Genomic DNA, 16,619 nt, shown 5'->3' with positions numbered 1-16,619 from the left:
TTGGCTTTCTTCGTGAACATTTCCCAGAATCACCAATGTCAGGGGCTGGCCAGTACAGTCCTAAGTGCATTTAAACACTTAAACTTAGCAATGAAGTCCCATTTTGTGACTGAAACTTGTTATGGATGTTCTTGTTTTGGCAAGAGTGTTTAAAAACTGAGAGCTGTGAATCTTTTCAAGGTATGTCAGGGAAAGGAAGAGAGGTCTGAGGTTTTTTCCTGATTAAAATGTGCAGCAGATTGTGCTCAACACTCGCTCTGAATCCTAAGTTCCACATAAATATTCATAAATGCACTCATCGCAGGTCTGGTAATCTTGTTCTGAAACTTAGAGGCCTGATTCTCCTTGAATCCCCAGACAGGTCCTGCCCCCAAACCCTAGATTTAAGGAAGACAGAAAGACCAAACAACTAGGACTGATGGTGTTAGCACGACATCTCAGGGTTCAAGTCATCAGAGCAGAGTGCGCGCCATCCTGTTCCAGAGCTTCCAGGGTGTTCTCACACCTGTAGGCAACACAGGGAATAAAAGGCAACATTCAACCATTTTTCCCTATTTTCAGGCTTGCTTTTCAGTGTTTGAATAAAGCACTATTGTTTTTCAAATGTCTTTGCTAGCAGATTAACTCAGCCTCTCAGAAACATCCACACTAGCCAAAACCACCAACCCGTATAGATCAAATAATGCTCTGAAAAACTGTTTATTCCAAAAAACCTGTGTTTTGTAGTATACGTTTTTCAAAGTTCTCTAGGCGCCTAGAGAGAGGCAATGAAAACATATACTTCATTGTAGACTAAAGGGATAATATATAATCCTTTTATATAATATAGGGTTACATAATATAAATACCAGGAAACACCCAAACAGATCAAAAAAGGGCCTAATTCAAAATCGAGCAAACAAAATTATTCTTCTAGCATAACTGGCCTGAGTGATTGGTATCTATACATTTATCTCGGAGGAAAAATAATATAATAAGGTTTCTAGGGAGAACAACAGACATGCTACAAGAGGGAGTATGACCAAATAAAATATAAGTTTAAAAAAGATTTAACTTTTAGAATAATGTAAGTCTTCAAACTCAAGAGATGTAAGCCACGTTTGATGGATGTAAAAGTTGCACAATAGCATCTCCCTGACAGGCATTTTCGCAACTTCTTTAGAGGTATCTGATGCTCACTACAGGACTGAACTTGAGTCTGATCAAGTTCGACAGTTTCTGTGTTTCTTTACACGTAACAAGAATTAAAAATACAAGAAAAAGCAAACAATACAGTCAGAGAGATTCCTGATGATCCACTTCATGGACAACTTAGAATAAGCTTTTGGGTCTGTTTGTTTAACAAAGTGGTAGGATATATTTCCGTGATTTTTTTTTTTAATAATTTAATTCCCGATCATGCAAAGCAGCCCAAACCCACCGTTTGTTCTCCCCACAGTGTTCTGCAGCAGCCATTACCGATGCCTTTGTTGAGCAGAACTCGGGTGGAACCACGGCAGTGCCACTTCCAACCTGCTGCTCCTTTGTGGCTCCGATCTGGGTGCCCAAAGAACAAGGCTTTGCTGCAGTCATTGGCTTGCCACCTGCCTGAGGCATTCAGCTGTGTCTAGCACAATGATGCTGGAAGGCATTCATGAGTAAATACACAATAACATTTGTATGTTTGCAGCATCTGTGAAAGGTGTGGAGAGGGTGACTACTCTGTGTTTCCAGAGCAAGTCAAACCCATTAATTAAATTCATGCTCTTGCCTTGTTTCAAAAGGAAAAACACAGCTGATTTATGGGCACTGACAGCTGCAGGAACCAGGAGCTGGCTTTGCTCTTTCTGCCCCTAATTAATTTTTAAGCATCTGGGTAGGTTGATTTCTCAGATTCTGATCATATGAAAGGCTGTGCATATCCTCATCTTCTAGAAAGCAAAGGAAGGTGCTCCACACAACAAACTGTCTGTCCCGCTGACACGGCTTCTCAGTGCTGGCTGAATAGTACCTGCAGGAGCCGGGTACCTGAACATCTCTGTGCCCAAGCAACCGGCAGGATGAAGCTCTCAAAGGTCCCATTCAAAAGACATCGCTTATCTACTCATTATTTTGGTCATCTTGACAATAACTTTAAAATGAGAGACAAATGGTATCTGAGAAAAACTGTAATCTATTGCAACAATGATAAACTGTCTTGTTAACAACAGACCCAGATTAATCGCCACAAGTAGAACAGAACAGAAACTTTTTCTAGAGGGAAGATGCCACAGCACATACAATATATGTCAATACCGATATTCAGCAAAACCTCAATATGTTCTTTTCTTCTTCCAGGTTCTTTAAAGAGGAGACAGATTGCTAGCATTTTGGGCTGAAATCTGGAGGTAAGGAACTGGAACACAAATTTAACGCCCAATCTAAGAACAGGAAATTTTTACAGGAGTGGAAAACCTCAGATGTTAAACTTTCACCCTAGACTTCTGCGAGATCTTTGCTAACAAAGAACTACACAAACATAGACAGAGTTTATTGACGCCGCACCACCTGCCCAGCGTTTGCTGCTGTCGCGGACACTGCCAATAAAGATCAAAGCTTCCCCTGCATTAATGAGCTAAATGTAGGTGTTGCATGTTCTGCAGAAAGCTGTAGACCTGCGTTGACCTCCGCTGTGTAAATGTTGGGCAGGATGAACTCCAGAGGTTCTTTCCAATGAAGTAGTTTATGATTCTTCATGACACTTCATAAAACGTAAATTTATTTTGTTGTGATTCATGGTCCAGGAAGCAGAAAACCTTGTATGACAGATACCACCATGTGAAACAGCTCGTGGTCATTACTTGCCAGGAAGAGATAGAATACAGTAGCCAGCATGATTTGCAAAAGCAGTGGGACAAATAGAATATAAAAATCTCTCTCTTCACCAGAGATCTAAAGTGGCCTCACAAAAAGATAGCTACAGCTAAGAACCTGTATCTGGACACCAACAGACTCATGATAATGGACTGCAAGATCATTTAAACAGACAGCACCATCCTAAGCTGTCTTAGCTAATGGAAAGGCGATAATTCTCTAGAAATCCCCACGCTTATTTGAACGTACCACTTCTTACCATTCAACACACTAGCAGTTTATGACCTTTCAGTTTACAACAAACTGAGCAAAACTCAACCCGTACTGCTGGCGACTGGAAGCTCAGCCCATGCACCCAGGAAATGGCAAGACCACAGGGCTCTTCTGGAAGACTTTTTCTATTTTCAGCCTACTTTTTCTATTTTCAATTGTGGATCAAGATATCTCCTCTCATCAGCTTGTTTTCACTACTCGGGAAACAGCTTTTCTGTTACTGCTCAAGTTCTCCACAAATCAAGCAGATCCATCAGATCTCAGAGAATTATTAAAACGTGCTCATTTACATGTTAACTGATGCGTGGTTATCTCACCTGTTTCCATATTTCTTGTTTTCAGTGACACATTTCATATTTACAAGAAACACAATGACAGTATTCAGGAACTAGTGTACTGATAAATATATTAAAAGCCTTGGAAATCTCTTTGAGTGCAAAAAAGATTGCAAGGATAACTAACCTCAACCCGATTTGACTTCTTAAGTGTTTTTTGTAAGAAAACTGACTACTCATTTCTCTCCCTCTTCAATTTCCCTAGTTAGGCAAGACATTCAATTCTCTACATTTCTACTGTTCCTCGTCCCTACAGAGCCTTGGGGAGAAGTGTGCAGTCCCACAGCTGGAAGGCTGTTTCTGGACTCTAAGCATTCACAGGAACAATCTAGGATTTTCAAATTCCGCTTTGATTTCACAACATTTCTCCCTCTCATTATCTTGCAACAGACTGACTCTTAAAGGCTTTGATTCCGCTCCTAGCAAGGTCAGCCACAGTTTTACCATGAACAAGCAGTGGGTCTACATTTCATTCAGGATCCCTCATACGAAACCCATCTCAGCTTGTCTTCAGGAAAGAGCACATTAATACAACCATATGCAAACAATTACAGAGAAACACATGGGCAGAAACACAAAGAATGCATGTAAATCAGAGGTTCGTTCCACTGAACTCTGAATTGAGATGATGAGTAGAAATGATCAAAAAGATCCCCCTAAAAGCTATTGGAGTTTGCAGCAGAGAAAGTATTTGAACAATACCACAAAGGCACACGGGGGACAGGACCAAGGCTAACAGAGTAGGGAAGGAAACTGTGAGGGGGGTGCAAGTCTCAGGGCATAAATTAAAACCACAGATGACAGCTGAACATTTTTTCTGAAACTGCTGGGGACAGCACTGAGTTCTATTACTTCTGACCAACAAAAGAAAAGAAGAAATGTCTACAGTCAGCTGATCTCCAGATCAGCTTGGAGGAGCAGGTTATGACTTCTGGAAAGAATAAGTCAAAGCCTGTATCGCTGTTCTCAGTAACACAGACATTGCTCCTCTTTGATCCTTAGGGTGAGGAAGGCTCTTTTCTTATGAAAAGTACTGGCTGGCTTTACACAACATTTTACAGCACAGGACCTGTGTATGGTGCTTGAAAACTTCACACTGGGAGCGCCTAATGGAGTGGGAAAGTATGTAGATCAGAGAAAGATCAGCTGTCCAGCATTTACAAATGCAACTTTATTAAAAAAAAAAAAAATTAAAAGCAAGCCTAGCAAAGGACTCAACCGCAGAACGGGAAGGTAAATCTGGAAATAACTGCTTACGGCACCCAAAATGTTAATTTTGTCCAGCAAAAAGCATGCTCAGGACCTGAAGCATACCCAGGGGCTATGCCAAAACAGGCCTAGGATATTGCACTTAGATTTTGACTATATGACTTTGAAATAGCTTGTTTTCAGCAACCAAATGAAATGGAAAATGCAAATAGGAGCTTCTACAACGTAAGTACAGAGAGCCTAATGATTTTGTTTAAATTCCAGGTTATTTTGGAATGTGAAAGCTCCTTGCTGCTTGGGTCCATGACAAACATGCGGATGCGATTCACGCGCTGGGGCAACCTGCACCACCATGGTAAGCCGTGCTCCAAAGGCTGGGGCTCGGGTCATTTGTAGTTGTGTCCTGCAATATATTGGAGTGAGTGGGTGCGTGAGGCTTTGTGCTTCTCTCCCAGAAACAATAATATGAAAAGTATTAAACAATGTAAGAGAGCAGGATGTGGCGACATTCCTTGATTTATGAACACTGTTGTACACATCAGACAAGTATTAAGTTTCCAAGAATATCTCAAAAGGGATGTTGCTAAGCAAAGATGATGGTAAAAAAGAGTATTTAGTTAAGATGTCTGAGTGTAATTTGCAGGAACAAGAACCGTTTTCCAAGCTATCACTACGTAAAAGAGAAGAAAGCTCCAAATACAATGAAAAGAGGATATTTTTAACTCACGTTTAAGTATAAACATAGCCTGGTTTATGTCTGATCCTGTCTGACAGAGAAAATGAACCACTGATTCACTTGAAATCCTGCCTTGCACATTTTATTCCATTAAGCATCCAGCATTTGATGCTGAGCTTTCAGCACATTTTTAACATTATAAGCAGCTTCAGTAATTCATTCCTTAAAACAAACAAACAAACAAACAACTCTATGTTTAGATCAAAAACCAGTGACATGCATCACAGTGAAATCAGTTATCACTTGACACAATATAATGGGTAAGCTTTCAAGTTATAGCTGTTGGTAAGCTGTATCAGCTCTCCTTTTTGGCATTTTCCTTTTCTAGGGAATTTTAGAAACGTATTTCCTAGTAGACTTAAAATAAACACACAAAACCCAATTAAAAATTAATGAAAACCCTATAGCTGACCTACTATTTCAGAATTTGTTCAACAGACAAAAGCAATTCACAGGGGATAAGAATGCTCTGTAAGCCTGAGTTAAACAGGATACATCTTTTGCCTTTGTTAAATAAAATCTGCATCCTCTCAACATGTGGCAAGAGGCCACGGATTTTGCTTTTCATTTTTGCAGGGATTTTTGCTTTCATTTAGGGCATGGCTTACACAAAGCAAATAACGACATTGAGACAAAATTACACTGCAAGAAAGATTAATTAGAGAATAGAACAAAAAGTAAATAGAATAAACTACTTTGTAATTAATGATGACAGCTATATCAAACAAGAATGGAATTAAGGTAAAAAGAGACAAGAAGACCCCCAGAAAAAAAGTCACATAAAGATAGGAAGACGCAATGACTCAGTCTTCGTGAGCTTTATTCTTTACTCCACCTAAAGTACCAACAGCACCTTTAGCAGATGCATAGAAACACTCTCAGCCCTTTGCAGCACTATAATGAGATGGAATAGCGCCATAAATCTCCAAAGTGCTGCCCAAACATTAAGCTCTGAGAAGGATGTGAAATGGTAGCATACAAGACAAGTTAAGTGGCTCGCTGTAGGGCAACAGAGCAGAGCAATGAATCAAATGTGCTCAGGCTCTCCTTAGCAATGACTCACAGCAGATATCGGGGCCACCTCAGTTTGGTCCCAAACCACAAGCTGCTGAATTCGGCAGAGAGCATTTAGTTTTCAGCCATATTTCAGGCTTTCAGAGCTCTGCTGAAAGGGATCTCAAAGCCTTTGGAAGCCTCTCTCTTGGTGGTGCAAGCATAACTACCTGGAGTCAAAGCTTGTAACATAAGCTGCACTGAGATTTTTCAAGTTATTGCTACCCAGGCAGGGAGATGCTAAGGATGAAAGGAAGCACATAGCAAAAGTTTTGAACCCACAGTAAAATACATTGACCATTTCACAGATCTGACCCTGACTTAGGGATTAATGTTTGCTACAGGTTTGCATGCACACACAGATCCATGTGGGCATATGTCCACCTTCCCTTCCCTAACAAGAAACACAAAAATATATATATATTTTTAAAGGAGAAAAAGCATCCGCACTGTTTCAGTTTAACTCTATCGCTATCTCTCAAATTTATCTCTCTCTAAACCCTTAATAGAAAACATTTTACCAAAATTTCTGTTTAGCCTAGGGCACACGTATCTGAAAGAACAATAGCTTTACGAGATACCTTGAACATTGGTGCAATGCCAGAGGCTTTTCTTAAATTTCAAAGTTTATGAAAATCTGAAGGAGAAACTTCTAACAAGGATACTGCAGTTTTAGCTGATACTATAAGTATCCTGGGTGCCAGCAAAGAAAAAAGAATTCCCATAATATTTGAAGATTTTCTAAGTTTATTGTTGTTATTATAAGTGTAAACATTTTACATGAGCCCTAATCCACTGTAGCAGGCAAGCCCATGCTCACTTTAAGCAGGTTAGCATTCCAGTTCAGCTCAAGGGGATGAGCATATTACTCAAGTGATTTGTTTGGTCACTGTGTAAATTAAGAAATTACAATGGCATGAAGAGGAGGATGTTATACTTCCACACTGTTTGTGGCAGGCCGCCTGCTCCTCAGCATATCCTACTTGTGCAGACACACAAAGAAACCACTCAAAGCGTTGCTTTACTATTGCAGGATGAAGATATTTAAACCAAACCTTTCCAGCAGTCGATGGAGTACAATCTGAAAGGTAAGACTTCTTTTTTATTCTTCTTGTGTAGGTTTAAGACTTACTGGTCATTCACTGTTGTAACTTCATCACTCCACAAAGGAGAACGTCACCAGATTATTCTTCTCTCTGCAGTACCTTATTTTTTAATGACGATGCTTTGCAGCTATAGGCACTGGTGACAGAGCAGGTTCTGAACTGTTTCTTTCCAACCTCTAATATTTCTGTTGTAACAAGTGACAGATTTCCACTTTGAAGTTTAGAAAAAGTTAAACACCATAAAAAGGAAATACAGGAACACAAAGTTGACAGGTCAGTTAACACAGGTGAAAAAGGAGGAAGGATAAAAAGAAGAAAGGAAGGCAAAAGGTGATGGGAAGAACAAACTAGTGCAGTGTGGGAAAGAAAGAGGGGAATTTGGGGAAAGAGAACAAACTGGAAAACAAGAGAATTGATTTGGCTGAAGAGGGAGAGCACATTGACTTCTAGCAGCCCCCTTTCAAAGAGCTGCAGGTTATTCCATCAAATGGTCAAACCCAATATCCTGACAATTTTAAGCAAGCCCCTTGAACCATTTGTTGTTGTTGGGTTTAGGGTGTTATTGTTAGTTTGTTTTATTTTACTAGAAGAGAACCACTGAGTCATGCTAACTGCTTAGGGCTTTATCCAATTCTCTTTGTATTAAGCGAGGCTGATGTTCAGAACAGTATACCACCACTACAACACCTGCCACTAGCAATACTTTGGATGATGTAAACAAACCAGAAGCATTTGAAATATTCAGGGCAAAATAATTTTGGGGACTCAAAGCTATAATTGAATACCACAGCTGAGATCACATATCCTACCTGGCCTCGATCAAGCCTAAAGGCATATATGCAATATCTATTTGAAGCAATCTCCATAGGCATTTGAGCCCACTTTCAGAGTATTGTTCCCTCATGTAAAAATGCACGACAAAATTGAAGGATAAAGGCCTGCTAAATTCCAGCAGTGTCTCTTCATGCCCACTACCAAAACAAAAAGGAAAAAGAAGCAGTGAGCCTATCCACAAAACCGCTTTGCAAACAAAAAATAAGTTTTTAAGAAGCCAAGATACCAAAATTGCATATGAATTAACTTGTACCATTAAGTGCACTTACTTTTAATAATTGCTTTCATAAATTTTGTATTTTTTCTTCTTTCAGCTTACAAGAATTTTATGAAATCTAAAACATGAGGTCTCCACTTTCTCTCCTTTCTCCTCTTCCTCTGTTCTCCAAGTGTTTCCCAGACCACCTGAAGGCTCAAAGTCTTACAACAGTATTTGTTTTTAAAGGTTCTGCTATTGGTAGCCCCCCTGTTGCTGCAGAAGGCCAGTACTGTTCCCTGTTTTTTTGCTCACAAAGCAAATAGAGCAACAGTTTTCAGCAGACAAAGGATGAAATCTAAGATCCAGGAGCTTGATTCATAGTGATGTACAGTGTGCTGCTATGCTGCAAGCTAGTGGCAGCTATGTGACAGTGTCATAGCATAATCACATAACATAGCAGGGAACCAGCCTGGCCTGCCAAGTTGTTCTCACAGACTTCATCCTGTGGCAGTAGGCTTTAGCTATCACACTCACTGTCCGATATTTTCCAGTTTCCTAATGTCCAAAGTAGAATTTTCTCATTGATTTCAGTATCCATATGATTGACATAATAAAAATTAAGTTATTCCAGAAGGTACAAAACAGAGAAAAATAAATACTCACTCGAGAATCAATCCACATCTACAAAATACTTCTATATGTAAACAGGCTCAAAGTCTTTGGCTGACTCTGCAAATGGAAGTCTAAGGAAAAATGACTTCTGAGACAGAAGAGAAGAAAACAAGCAGCTCCACAGCCAGTTGTGCTGACATACAAAATTCAAGTCAAAGGATTTGTTTGCTTTCCTGTCAGTGCTGCAAAGGAAATCAAACTGCGCACTTTCTGGTTCATTCAGCCCCAGAAGTAATAAATATTCTGAAAGGCAGGTTCTGCCCTTATTTGCATTCTCCAGGTCCCCTCTGGTGAGGGTGCAGGAAACTAAGGCCACATCACAGTTACAAAAGAACCAGGAGAGAATCTGCTTTGTATTCACATTACCACATGGATCCTGCATCACTACAGGATCTTAGGGACTGCCATACCAGTTCAAACCAGCAACTTGGGTGACCAGCACTGCCCTCATTTTCTGCTGAGTACCTGAGTTTGGCACTACTGTGTGGTTCAGTCGCACATAGCGACTGAGATACCCTGGCTATGCCTCTTCAGGCACTCTAAATTCACCTGAGTTTCCTCAAGTCACATGCAGCCAAAAAGGGACATAGCCAAAAGCAAGTCTGTCAAGGGCCAGATACAACTTCAGCCCCTGACACACTTTGTTTTCCCCAAACACACCTTTTCTGACCACAGCATCTGCCTTTTCTCAATTTCAGCTAAATCTTATCTTTCACCAGGGGCAACAATATCTTTCAACTGCTACTGTCCTTAACAGATGCCTTTGGCATCTCCCAGCAACAGTTGAATTTTCTGTGCTCATATAATTTGCCACAGCTTTTAATATACTGATGAAACAAGTAGCATGCTTCTATTCTCTCCATCCTCTAGCACATCTATCCATGCTTCTACCCTCTCTGTCTCTTGGAGACCTAAACGTGTCGAGTCCTATAAAGTTTTTAAGCCTTTCTTCTTTACTTCACCTTCTATCCAGAGGTTGAAATTTCACTCCTCCAGCTAACCCTGTACACAGAAATAGAAGCATCTGTAAGGAGGCTATCACAAGACCTTTAATTTAGGTCATTTCCTTAGTATTTTAAAGATAGCTCTGATGAACCTACTGGAAAAAAAAGGGGGGGTAGGGGAGGACATCAAATTTTGAATTGTATGTAGCTTTAGGAAATAATTCAGTTCTTAGCTGAAAAAAAAAAGTCTAAAGAACAAGAGCACATATATAAAAACCTCAGTATTTCCAGTGACATAGTCAACTAGTCTTAATTAGTCAATGGAGGGACTCATCAAGATTTCAAGGAGGCCAAAAGGTCTCCACTGATTTCAGGGTACAATTGCTTCTCATGTGGGCATGCAGAACATGGATGCACGCAGGGCAAAAGGCTCATGGTCTTCAGGTTGTTCAGGCCAGGTCACTGAACGGGAAGGAAGTGAAACAGAATATCACTGAAGCAGGATAGAGCAGTTAAACTTAAGGTATTTGATCCTCCAGCTGATATGTCGAGGGGGAAAGCACCTAGTGCAGTGCACCAAGGACAGGCCCTAGGTAACAGCTCAAAGTAAAGATATTTCTAGCAAGAACCAGGAAGCAACCTCCTGTTACCACCCTAAAACGTGTCAGCGAAACACCCCCTGCCAAGCTCATCTGGGCACTGTAAGATAAGAAACTATTTGTATCAGGCCTCAGGAAAGGCTGCCCAGCCAAATACATGATAGGACTGGGAGTCTAAGAGGCAAAGGGTTATAATCAAGCACTCACATGCATGTAGGCCAGGAGGGACGAGGCACTTCAGCTGGGTTTCCCTATGGGCTTCATGAGCTCTCAGTTTGCTGTAGGCTGTGACTTTGCCAAATTTCCTGTGGCCTGAAACTCCATGTGGTGCTGAGGCCACAATCCCGGGCAGGTGCCCTAAGGCCACATCTCGCTCAGACACAGAGCACAATGTTCAACCTAAAACACAGCCGCCACTGCAGCTTCCAGTCAAAACCACCGGGGAGGCTGTGATTATTTTACCTAGTATTCAAAGGATTAGCAAATTGCCTCATAAATTAGGAGCCCTGGTTCCCTTTGACCCTCAGTCTCAAAGTCACGTCCTCGACAGCATGTGAAGAAGGCTCAGCCTCTGTTTCTAGGGCTGCTTCTACGTTAAGAGTTTTAAAAAGACGTTAGATATAACCAGGGATTTTCAGACCAAGGGTTGGAACCACAGACTCCATTCTCCAAAGCGCATAATTGCGCAAAGCTTGCCGAGACACACTTTAACATCCTGAAGGAGATCAGACTCCAGACACAGTCTCTCTCAGTTGCATAAAAATTGGCTACAGCTATTTTAAGGCTCCAGCTGTGTCCCTAAACACAGTTTCTCTGCCGATTGCTTCTTTCACACGTACATGACCATCTGCTTATCACACCCATTTTTTGCCTTGTCACACATTTAGACCACGCATCCCTTGGGAAACAGTGCATTCCTACGTTGGTGTCTGCACAATATGGCCCTAAATACAACTTGGGGTTTGGGCACCATTACAGAACAAATTAGTATAATATATAAGATTAACGACTTTAAAAGACAGGAAATATGAACTTCAGTAACTTAAACACCAGACAGTGATGTAAGTTGGGGAAGAACAGATGTAGGGAATAAGCTTGGCTGAGGAGGAAATGAGTGTTTTTATGCTGCGAGCTATATTTGTTTTTCCTTTGTGCAAACTGGCTAATGATTGTGAGAGTTTCACCCTTTGCCCGACTCTTCCTTTTAATCACCAGAAATAAAACAAACATTTTCTGTGGTAAATAGCAGCGGTAGGGAAGTGCTCCGTGACCTAGTGCTGTGAGCGACGAGGAACTAGCCAGAGAGAATGCATTTCCTCTTAAAGGTCTTCTCAATATTTAAAATCAATTGTGAGGAGGGTAACAGAAGAGAAAAAGGGCACATTCAGATCACCTCGAAGTCGTGTCCCACGTGCACTGCCGGCCTGTACACCGCAGTAACAGGGGCCTCACGAAGAGCTCCACCTTTCCAGAGGCGTTTAAAGCAAAGCCCTGCAGCTGCCACAGAGATCAGAGAATAAAACAGTAAAAGAACAACCTCAAAGTTGATAGAGGGGAAGAAGAGGACTGACCCAATCCCATTTTACAGGCCTCGGTGCCTGTCAGGGGCCAGGCACACCAGGGAGCTGAGCGAGGCAGGGCAGGGGCTGCCCGCAGGCCTGCTGCTCCCAGCGGTGCGGCACCCGCAGCACCAGGGCCTGTTTGTTGAACGTGGACCAGGATGACGGGCTGGAAAAGGAGGAATTATTAAAGACAGGCTGGGAGCTGAGCACCCAACCCCAGCAGGTGAGAAGAATAGCTTCATCTACATGTAAGAGCAATGAGAGGCAGAAGATGGCTGGCCGGGGCACATCTCATCCTTTAACAGCCTGCAGGAGAAAGGGGAAAGCTGCCTGCTATGAAGGCGAGGGGAACAGCTACGATGAGAATGAAACAAGGGACTTCATGTACTGCCCAATACCACCAGGAAGCTGCGGGGGGAAAGCAGAAGATCTGGCCGACCTTCCTGGCTTGGGAAGAAGGACGTTTTGAGGAGGAGCTAGCAGGACTTAACACAGCTATGCATATTGTTACACGTGGTGGAAGATCTGCGTAGGCAATAACCAGCAGTCACAACTCAAAACAAAACACCTTTTGTAAACCTGATAGCATCAAACTTTTCATTCCTTTCCCAGTCTGGCAGCGCAACTGCAAACAAGTGCAGGTGTGCTCACGCTGCGCTGGCAGCGCTCAAACCTCCCTGCCCTGGGGCCTGCCTGCCTCTGCGCCTTCGTTTGGTGCAAAGCTGCTGCCTGCAAAAACAAGGAGGTGAGGGGGCAAGGTGAGGGCAGAAGTACCATCAGGACCTGACGAAGACGTAGCTAGGTAGTTGAGGGCCTGGGGAGAGCTGTGGTAGGGAAGGGAAGCATTTCTGATGTTGCATTTGCATGAAATCAGGTGCTCCCCATTCCAGCTAAGTTATTTACACCGGCATGTGTTGCCACTGCCAACTGTACTGGTATTAGAACTATGTGTACATGAGCTAATTAGTACATATTTTTTCTGGTATCAGCAGAGTCAGGCTAAGTCTGACCTTTTCTCGGCTCTTCAGTAGGAATAGGAATGTAAGAAGGTATTTCCATTGCTCTGAGGCAGCCTGCCTGCCAGTTTTGTTTCTCATCAGGTTGTAGTTGAACATCACACCGGCAAGATGCTTTTCCCCAGTGCTGAGAAACGCCACAAGTAGAGGACTTGGTTAACTCCTGCACAGGAGATGCACCTCTCAGCTAGGCAACTGCTCCCTCCCTTGGATGCTGTTATAAATAATCCAAGGATATAACACACAATTTGCACTATTTTGTGTATATGATAATTAATGTCTACTGCTAATGTGATCCCAGGATGAAGAGCAAATTTTTTGTCAATTACTATTGAAAATTTTCTGGAGAAACACTTGAAACACATATTTCAGATGCCACAGGCAGATAGATATTAAAATCATGATAACATTACTCCCACTGGTTATTTGGTGAGTAGGCTGTAGTTGGTGATTAGCTGATGCTGGAGTGATGGTTCATTGGGCAAGCACAGTGTTTGTTATGTGAGTGTTTCTTCATAGTAAATTGCTTTGCTCTAATTTCCTGAAAAGTATGGGGCTAAACTAATTAGAAACAGTTCTCTTTAAATGTGACTCGGTTTGTTTTTACCCTTGCTATGACTGCTTGCACAGCATTGTCATTTAAGGATCCTGTTATGGTGCCAGCTGTTACCTTGCTGAAAAAACAGCACTGTGACATTGGAGCCACTTCTTCAGTGAGAGACCTATTCTATATCAGAACATAACGCATCAACATTTATGGAGCCATAACAGAATCCCATAACTCCCAGATAAGGAGCAATGCACGATTCTGAGGCACAACAATTTCCAGGTTTTGATACCAGCCCTGGATAACGCCACTTTTCCCCCCTGCAAAAAAAACTACCAGTCTAAATCACTTTCATGACTTCTCTGGGAATAAGCAAAAATAATATGTTTAAGTCCCTACACCCAGAAACAACCCTAAACTTCATGCCTTGAACGGCACACAAAATACTCAAAATTCCTCCTTCACTGAAGCAAACAGCTGCTGTCTGTACACAGTGCTAGTGGGTAACATCAGCCAGAGATTTGCCGCTTCGGTCGCAGGAACACCAAGAATCAGGTCACTGCCCCAAACAGCTAACAGCCCCAGGCCCAATTTAGTTGGGCAAGGGAGGAAAGAAGGGGAGCAGCAGGGAAAATTCATCATTGGATTGCAAAGGTTAGATTTTGGGAGAGTCACACTGTCACAAGTTCTGTTTCTTTCAAGAAAAATTAAAGGGTGAGGGTGTGGATATGAGCATTTCAGATAAATTTGAATGAATGGATAAGTCAGAAGTTTTAAAAGGTCCTCTAAGCATGGATGAATGAAATAAGTTTGGATGACAGCAGATGGTAAAATACATTGGGTATAGTCCTGTTGAATGACATGGTGTGAGATTTTTTTGATTTCTGATTTTTTCTGAAAAGAATTTTTTTTAAAGAAATGCCATGAAATAATTTTGACTTTTCCTTGGCAAAAGCAGGGGTTTTGACAAAAGCAAGCCATAAAGAATATTTTTTATTATAAGAAAAAAATGAAGAAATATCAACAATGCAATAGAATCACAAATGATATTTTCATAGAAAAATGTGTTTGATAATACCTGTAAAAATTCCCATAAAAATGGGAATGTGCAGTTGCCTGTGTGACTCCCTTTGACACCTCTCTCCCTTTTCAATTCTAATCATCATCTTAAAAATATGTAAGGATTCTTCTCAACAGCTGCAGGTCGTGTAAGAAGGATTACTTGCGTTCACACAGTGATGACGTTTACTGGTGAAAACCAGGAGAAACAACCTGAAAAGGAACAAGAACACCAACAGACACACACAGCTAAAGGTGACTGCCCTAAGTTACCACCGTGGCTGAAGAAGTTTAACAGGGTCCTCAGTGGGTCCCTCTGCCAACTTATCCTCGCAGTTAGCAGTACTGGCAGTGCACGTGAACAGTTCAGTGGGTAAACGAGGCCTCAGCACAGAAGGAAAGTGGCTGGTCGGCCGATCAGCTCACCAGCTTTGTTTGTAAAGTAAATGGAAAAGAGCACGTTGGAGTGGCAGGAGTAATGAGGTAATGAGGGCAGGACAGGCAACTGCAACCTTGGCAATAACCTTGTGCTGGCAGGAGGACAGCACAAGGATCTCTCTGGCAGACACTCCGACATTCCTTGCTCCCAAATATAGCGCCTGCCATCCTCAGAACAGGAGGATAAGCCACGCTGCACCAGGAGAAGCACTTGGCGCCTTTTCCTTTTCTTGCAGAGCAGTGTAGATGGCAGGGGCTGAATTGAGAGCCAATCTGCAGTTCTTACTGGGTGACCAGGGCGGCACAGGCATGTAGTCCCACCAGGGCTGGGCTGCAAGACGGCTGGAACTTGGGACTGATACTTCAATACTACAGTTAAAGGAAGCGTGAACAAGGAACCTGAAAGCAATTCAGCTATGGAAAAGCTAAGAAGTACAAACAACCCATGAGGTGGGACCTATTTTCTATAAGGGACCATATTTTGATACCTCCTCAGGTTGGTTCATTTATTTCAGACGCTATGTGACGATTGAGTTGCTCCCTGAAGCACTTTTAAAACAAACTGCCAGACCCAGAATCAGTCAGAAGGAAGCAGAGAGATTTCAGCCCAGCTCTGAGTACTGGCCTTAGTGCAGAGATAAGCACAGACTTGTTATCAAATTGTCGCCTTCGTACCAACTGTGCTACGGCAAGAGATGCCAAAGAATCCGGAGACTCGTTGAAAGACATCAGCCCTGCTTTATGGTTTCATTTTTCACTTTTTTTTTTTGGCTGTCACCTATATGCTAAACATGGCTGTTCCAGTTAAGTTGTGCTGTGACTGTCAGGTACGGGTACAGAGCTGATCTGGAGTTTTGTGGAAAGCAATTTGTTTGCAGAAGACACTTATCTGGCAGCTCCAAAGCTTTTCATCAGTGGTAGCAGTTTCCACAAAGCATTAGCAGAAAGGCATTTTGGGCCCAGAACAATTCTCACTCCTGTTGGAGACAGTCTGCCCTCAGAAGAGCAAGTATGGTCAGGAAAAAAGCAGGACGTGAAGAGTCGTCTGTACTTTATGCGAAGTGAATAATTCCCACAGATGCTATTCACCCAAAAGCAGTGTTCAGCCTGCATACAGAGTGGCTAGCAAAGTTATATCTCTGCTCTTCCTTCCTTTACAACCTTCCCCCTGTTATCCTTCTCTTCCTCTACCACAGGCTGGTGCT

At 42.1% G+C, this 16,619-nt stretch overlaps 1 protein-coding gene across 2 annotated transcripts in view; it reads left to right on the top strand.

Annotated features, from left to right (window-relative positions):
- Positions 1-16,619, top strand: part of PGCKA1 (PDCD10 and GCKIII kinases associated 1) — a 51,493-nt gene that overhangs the window by 16,252 nt on the left and 18,622 nt on the right. For both annotated transcript variants that reach the window (XM_083835705.1, XM_083835704.1), the window contains 3 exons: positions 2,317-2,366; positions 4,914-5,004; positions 7,472-7,526. The gene's annotated coding sequence lies outside the window, so the exon portion shown is untranslated. The remainder of the gene's footprint in view (positions 1-2,316; positions 2,367-4,913; positions 5,005-7,471; positions 7,527-16,619) is intronic.

The sequence above is a fragment of the Anser anser genome (genome assembly GCF_964211835.1).
Source record: "Anser anser genome assembly, chromosome: 4".
Lineage (NCBI taxonomy): Eukaryota > Metazoa > Chordata > Aves > Anseriformes > Anatidae > Anser > Anser anser.
This window is presented reverse-complemented; position numbering and strand designations above follow the sequence as displayed.